At 42.6% G+C, this 7,776-nt stretch overlaps 1 long non-coding RNA gene across 2 annotated transcripts; it reads left to right on the forward strand.

Moving 5' to 3' along the window:
* The first annotated feature begins 6,322 nt into the window (after positions 1-6,322).
* LOC137143874 (uncharacterized) lies at positions 6,323-7,439 on the forward strand. Of its 2 annotated transcripts, none has more exons than XR_010917291.1 (2): positions 6,323-6,433; positions 7,096-7,439. It is a non-coding gene; the product is annotated as an uncharacterized lncRNA (long non-coding RNA). The 2 variants fall into 2 exon arrangements; XR_010917290.1 differs by lacking the exon at positions 6,323-6,433 and adding an exon at positions 6,464-6,655.
* The last annotated feature ends 337 nt before the right edge of the window (positions 7,440-7,776 follow it).

Consider the following 7,776-nt stretch of genomic DNA (forward strand, 5'->3'; position numbering starts at 1 on the left):
TTGGTTTGTGGAGGTTAAAGTTTCAGGCAGAAGCTTGTGAGGGGAGGAAAACAGGACTGGCTCTTCTTTTATCTCCCGCACTAAAGGGGCCCAAACAACAGTAAACAACAAAAGCTGGGCCAGATGCCGTTGAATCAGGATGAATGTCGCCATGATGGGGAATATATTGTAACTGCTCCCCTTGGATCTCCCAACCCGGCTGCTTCACTCGCCTTCAAAAATAAACACGAAAAACTTGTCTGCTTGCTCGCTCTCACCACTGCAGAGCCCATAAAACCACAGGCGCTGGAAACTAGAGGAGTCTCTGTACGGATCCCATGGTTACACAGGGCATTGCGGCATTCTGCCCAGCATGGTTCACTGTACTTTGTACTTAAGATTTGGGAGCCTCCGCAGCAAAGCCACCAGAGGTCTTCTGTTGCTGGTCATGGCATAGGATTTTTATCGATAACGTGAAGTGATGTTTTTAGACCTGATTTGGCTTTGGGTCACGTTCCAGAAAGAGATGTTTCATCTGCTTCTTCCCTCCATTCCCCAATAGTTCTTCAATTTTTTTTTTCTATACAAAGAATTTTGAAGCTTTGAAAAGAGCTCTTTTCGGGGGTTCTATATCTCAGGAATCCCTTGATGGAATGGCCTCAAATTCCCCCCCCCCCCCCAAACTCTATCCTGACCCTATCAGTTTTCAGGATGATATATCCTTTTTTGCATGTTTTAAACAGAAAATAAAGGTCCAACCTTAAACAGAGCAACTAGCAGCAATTCCATAATGCCCATCATTACTGTGTACCACTCCATTAATTGAATTTATTGGTGACACAGTCTATCTGTACTAATTTTACTGCAAATGGCTTAATCAAATATTAATTTTACATGAAAGCAAAGGCTAACTGCAGTCCATCCATGTGATGTTCATCACATCAGGAACCCTGCTAGCCTCGCTCTACTCGCCATGTTGGTGTATGAACAAAACGCCATCTACACTTTGTTCCAGGTTTCACTACACAACTAAGATTCAGACCAGGTTCATCAAAAGGGTGATCACGAGCCTTTCTGAGAGCCTGGAAGTCACCCAGAGACCAAAGAGACAGGCACAGAATCAGAACCTCAAAAGACATGGTGTGGGAGCTTAAATCAAGTGAACTCAGCAATTTTGACTGAGTTTCCCTTTGGGATTCTAACTCCAAAGCTAGAAGCAAGTTTTAGGGACTGGAAACCTCATACCAATCAAAAGCAAAGTCACAACTCCGCTAAGCGAAACAGGCATGGTTTGCTCAGTTCCAGTACATAGCAGAAGGAGCACTGCTTGGTTCTCAGATGCTGATTTGAAGCCAACTGAGCTGGCAGTTAAACCGATTTTGGGTTTAGCTTGTGAAGTGAGTCTGTTGTCAAAGAAATTGAAGGAGAATTGACATGGATCACCCAGAAGAAATTTCTATCCATAACCCTCCTCCCTCCTGACTTCTCTTTAATGAGGCAGATGCAGAGAAAGAGGCTTCAAATGAAACTCTTGTAAAACTAAGATCAATGGAACAGAGTTTGCAAGAAGTTGGGGATATAATTAACACATGCTCATAAAAATTTAAGAGCAATTTCTATTAGCCACGTATTGCCTAAATCTTTTTTGCTGTTCAGTTCTGATTCCTGTGCCTCTCAACAAAAGTCAGTCAAAACAAGTTCCAAGTAACCAACCAGAATGAGGCTAGCTGTCTCAGATTGCAATCACACTGGTTTATGAGTGGGACTATAGAGCTGTAGTTGTAGGATCTTTGATGGATGAATCATGATCAGGGCCAGATTCTGAACCATCATCCTTTTTCTGCAATAAGAGTTTGTTTGAAAACATCATGGTCACTGTTTGCTATAATTCACAGATATGCTGATGTGACAACAGAACATGCTTAGTATTCACGGCTGCAGAGCCAGAGCCGAGGAGACAGAATATTAGTCAGATTCAGGCATGCTTTTACGTGTGCCAAATTGCTGGTTATTATTAGGTGCAGTGGTGTGTGGTGGGGGGTTGTTTCCAGACTCATGGAATTTACTCCTCCAAAAAGCACTTCAAGCCAAGATGCAGCATGCATTTTTAATTGAGTTCTACTGTAAAAAAGCATTATTTATTATTTCTAGCACAGTAGCATGTAGCAGGGCCAATCAGCCATTAGGCAGCCTCTGCCCCAAAGCACTTACAGTCTTTATAGCCAGGTTAATTTTCATCTTCAAAGCTCTTTATACACATCTGCAAATTAACCCTGTGATGTAAACAGCATCATCTCCATTTCAGAAATGGGGATACCAAGGTACAGCGCTCAAGTGACTTGCCTAAGGCTTCGGCCGCTAGCATTGTCAGAGCCAGGAAGTGAACTCCTGGCTCCCAGTCCCATACTGAGACCTTAGAGGACACTTCTTTCTGCCGTACACCATCCACTACACAGTGGAATCAACTGGCTTGCCCTATTGTCACACAGGTGGACATTGCCCTCTCTTCTGTAGGCTGAGCAGCATTTTACTCCCTGCATAATCCCATTGGGACCAATGCTGCCATCTTTAGTCTACAAGCAGTTTCACAAAAGTCAGTAGAGTAATGTACTAATTTAGGGCTAGTCTACACTTACAGTGGCACAGCTATACCAATACAGCTGTGCTGCTGTCAGAGCGCACGTGTAGTCTCTCCCGTCAACATAACGCAAGCTCTCTTGCCGAGATAATAAAACCACCTAAACTAAGTGATAGCTATGTTGGTGGGAGAGTGTCTCTCTGATTCCCACTGATTTCAGCCAAAGGAAGAGAGCACACTTTACAGAGTGGTTCACGCAGAAGTGACATTGCAACACAGTGTTTGGTGTTCAAGTGGGTAACATACCTATGCAGTATGTGGGATCACACAACACAAATTTCATGATAAAATTGCTAATGAATGAAACAAACAATAATAATTTGCCCTTATATGGCACCTTCCATCCAAGGATCACAAAGCACCTTGCCAACTTCAATGAACTAAACTTTGTGTCACCTCTGTGAGGGCAGCATTATCTCCATTTTACAGATGGGTAAACTGAGGCACAGAGTTGACATGATGCCTCTAAACCCGCATGGCAAGACACTTGTTGGACCAGGAAAAGTCTTGACATTCTGTCCCCCGCTCTAAGCTGTCACACTAACTCCCTCATGTATTTCACGATGCCTATCCATATTTTCCTCTTTGCAAACTGTCTTGGCATATTTTATTTCCCTCGCAAGTCCTCCCCTCTCATTATATCTCATATTAGAGATAGTGATCCCTTTATTTATGGAGAAAACATCCCAGGCCATAGTCTGTAACCAATACTGGACGCTACCTGCATCCAATTCCATCCCGGCACCCAGCCATGTACAGTATGAAGAGTCAGCGTTTTTCACAGCTGAGTCCCACCAAATTAAGGGACTGGTCGTGCCTTTTAGGGCACCATGCTAGCAAGCACCATTCAATTTTAAACTCAATTTAGGATGCAGGGGGTATATGTAATGCACTAGCAAACTACACAGTGCAGCCATTTTGATAGCCAATTTGAATGTTATTATCTCCATTTACTTACATTACAATACGGTAGCCTAAGTAAATTAATGTTCATTTAGTACTCTGTTTTGCTAAAGATCATAAAGAATCCCCTTGATTGTAACAATTTGGTTAAACTCTCACATTTGCTGCAGCTGGCCTCCACGTGCTCTGTGCTGCACAATGGTAAGTAGGGTTTATCATTAATAAATTGGGTTACAAAAAACAAACACAAAGAAGAGAGAGATTCTTTACTGTTTGGCTCAATATTTTATCCACACAGGTCTGCAATTACTGGCCCAAGACGACAAAAAGTTTCACAAGATTTGCCAAGAGCCAGTTATTGTTCATACTTTGGCTCTCTAGCTTACAAAGCTGCCACCATGGAAACAGCAAGAAAAGCAGACAAAAACAACTAGTTTCTTGAAAGCTGTTCTACTGGGTGACAACATTTATGATTTAAACACCCCCAATATTGTTTCTCCTCCAACTCACGTGGTAAAGACTTAGGTTATAGTACAGAAAGTACAGGGTTCAATCTTCAGTGATAACCTAGGCTAGAGGTTTTTGTTTAGATATTTGGGGGGGTGAGGAGGGGGGGAGAAGAGGGGAATAAAATTGGTTAAGAAAAGGGACCCAGAACCTCAACCAGTTCTGTGCTGACTTATGCCACATGAAGATCTGCACCGAGACACCGAACCGGCAGAAAAATATATTTTCTTTTCCATGGATAGTTTCAAAGAAATTACAGACTCATCCCTCCGCACACACAGCCTTTTTTAGGTTTTCAGTGAAAGTAACCAAACAAAAAACAAACAAACAAACAAACAAAAAAAAGAATCCAAAAAAACATTTAGTGAAAACTTTAAAATTTTGCAAAAAGTCTCTCATCGAAATTTCTGTTTAATCAAAGAGCCATTTTTGTTCCCTCCTCCCCTCAAAAACTTTTTTTTTTTGGGGCATAGAAAAAAAATTGCAACCATTTCTTCCAGGAAGGTGAAAGCGGAAGCATCCAGAAATGCTGCAACTCTGGAGATGCCACCGTGCATCGGGACCTGTTCAGGACCCGTTTGTGTAGGAATAAGAGCTAGGTTTTCATCTGGGAGAGAGGAATGGAAGAGAAGGATGGGTCACAATGCCCATGGAGGTTCCTGACCAGCCATGCTTTTCTATATGACTAAGTGAGAATGGGTCCCGGTCACACATTAGGGGAGTGCCAGTGGGTTTCAGCTGGATGGAAAAGGACAGACTGGGCCTATTGATCCGAGAATGGAATTAAGAGGCCTGCTGTGGATGTAGCTAAAGGGAATGCTAGAGGAATAAATGGAGCAGATGACTCTCAGGAGGTCTGGAGTTCAGTTCAGAAAAGCATCCACCCCAAAAAGTCTGAAATTAGACTTGGAATCTCATCTCAAAATGTCAGGAATGATGCTTTCCTATTGTTGAAAAAGAACCCCAGAGCCCGTTGTTCATATCATGGGAACTAATTCACACCCACCCACCACTAAGAGGCACATACACATATCCAATCCATTTCAGGGGAAACACACCAGAGATGAATCTGGTCTCTGGATATACAATGGCTAGTTATGGTACGCTACCTAAGGTTACACTTGGTAACACCATAGTAAATAAAGTGCAATTGCTGTCTATGCATCTTTATATTATGCAAAACCTATATATAGTTACCAAAAGTAATTACCATGTAAACTGGTGGTCAAAATCACAATGATAAGCATGCTATTAATAATATGTTAGAGATAACACAAGAGACAGAGCCTTAGAGATACTGTAGGGAGACAAATAGATCTGGAAGCTGGTTTCAGGGATAAGAAATAGCTATTTACACTGAAACCTGTTAACAACAATGCTACAGGACTGTCACTTCTCAGGCCATTATAACAGGTTGCTTTGTGATACAATGATTAATATTGAGGTACTCTTATGTCCAGGGGCTGGAACTGGTGTGCTGCTGCTGCTGCTGCATCCCCTGGCTTGAAGTGATTTCCTTCATATACAACATTTACAGTTAGGTTCAATGGCTCTCAGCACCCCCAGTCTACTAACTGTTCAGGCCCCCCTGCTGTCTTGGGATAGGGCTTTGAGGGTTAAACACAGTTACCAGTTGGTGGTTATCACCTAGGACACTGTGTTCGGCTCTGTAATTACATGAAGTCCTATTCTGCAGTCCCTTCTTCCCATTTATAGTCAAACTGATGTTTGCATTGAGCAAGAGTTGCCTGCTCAGACCCAGGAAGTTTTAATGAGTAATTATACTGTAGCTCCATGGTATTTATCAGGCCATTAAATAATCAATAGTTACTTTGTAAGAGGGCTTCCTATTACCTCTGCACAGCTATATTCTGCAAGAGTCTTGCTACCCAAATATCACAGCAAACTGCTTCTTACTATGAGCACACTGGAGCACTCCTAACTTGCCCAAAACATGATGTTCTGAATGTTTTGATTCACTGCAATACCCTGAAATGATACAGACTCATTTTATGATGAGACACCAATGATTACTTCTCTCCAGCACTTCGGTTTTTTCCTTCCCATTTGCTCTACAATTTATTACAAACTTCCCCTAGTACCCACGGTTACTTTCCCTTGTTAATCTGCTGATTCAGTGAAGTCACCCACCTCTGAAATGCATCCTCTGTCAGTGCCTGGACTTCTGAGGCATAGCCTATAGCTGGCTGACTCACCCTGATGAGCACTTTGTAAATGTCCCCACATGGGACAAATTGAGGAGATAATTGATTAAGCCTTAGGTGGTTAACCAATTAACAAGGTGATTCAGTTCCTCAGTTGAGGGCAGCTGGGGAGGAGCTAGAGAAGCCTAGGATATCAGGGAGATGAGGTCTCTTCCCCCTCCCAGTTGGTGTCTGGGCGAAGGTAAAAGCCTTATGCTGGTAGGAACAAGCAGTTAATAGCATGCTATAAATTAAGCATATAGTGTTGAATTTGCACAGGAGTGTGTGAGGACTCTTTGCTACAAGGATTGCAGGATGAGTCCTGCCCTGTTTCAACTTCCTACTCAACCTCTGTGTTCCTTAGTGGCATTAATGACCTTGGAATAATGAGATACCAAGTCATTCCTTATGCAGACATCGACTGGTATTTGTTGCCTCCTTACATGTTACTGCTGATCTGCTCTTTAAGGGCATGTAATGGCCATTGGCCCTTTTGCTTCCACCAGCTAACTCCTAAGAAAGAATTTAACATGGAAGTTATGTTTAGCTCTTAGATGCATGCAAGCGAAACCAACCTCACTTGGGCTATTTTCAGGATTTGAACATGGGACCTTCAGTGCTAAAAGCACAAGCGTTTACCAACTTCATTAGACAGAACCAGAAGCAAATGCAAACCTCTTATAGAGACCAGTCTCTTAGCTGCAACCCCATCAACTTGGAAACCATGGGTATTGCATGGGTGTCATAAGTACAGAATTGGTTCTTTAACAGGAGGGAGGGCAAATGCTAAAATAAAGTTATTTCTTCCCTGGTGAGCAATTTGTACCATCTGGCTAATATGCACTCCCTCTACTGTTTTCTTAGAGCGGAAACCCATGGACAAGCTTCAATAGAAATCACACCCAGGGAAATGAGAGCAGCATTTGTCCCCACCAGAGACCAATGTATAGGATCAACAGTCACTAGTAACATATTGGGACTTATGAAGTTTTTTTTCCCCACCTTCAGAATGCTTTACAAGTCAGCCCTCACAGACTCCCCTCAAAAGTAGCTAAATGTAGTCTTCCATATTTCACAGGTAATTTCTCTATACCGCAGTTGCCTTAAGTGACTTGCATAAGGCTGCAAAGAGAATCATTGTCAAAACATGGCAGAAACCTTGATGATCAGGTATTGGGATGAAATTGAGAGGCCGTGCACTGGAGCCATACCAGAGATCAGAATCTAGGGGTTTGTGGCTCCCAGTCCTGTTCTTATGCTCTAGCCCTTATTGGTTTCCTTTGGTTCTTTTCTGCCCCTTGCTATGATGCTACAATGTAGGTCCTGTGAAAGGTGAGCTGTTACGGCAGCTGACATGGGTAAATGGAGGGGGCTCCTCTATCCACAATCACACCCATCGGGATATTCATTTTTATCTTGGCTGTGATACATTTCCTGGAGGAGGCTAATAAATATTTATAGGCCTAAATGCTCCAGGGCGAGGATAATCAAGTCTTCTGTAAATGTCATGGAACAAGGCATTTTCTATGCAGATCCCATCGCCAC

The sequence above is a fragment of the Emydura macquarii genome, unplaced genomic scaffold, assembly GCF_026122565.2.
Source record: "Emydura macquarii macquarii isolate MOO-44397 ecotype Brisbane River unplaced genomic scaffold, CSIRO-AGI_Emac_v2 contig_3348, whole genome shotgun sequence".
Lineage (NCBI taxonomy): Eukaryota > Metazoa > Chordata > Testudines > Chelidae > Emydura > Emydura macquarii.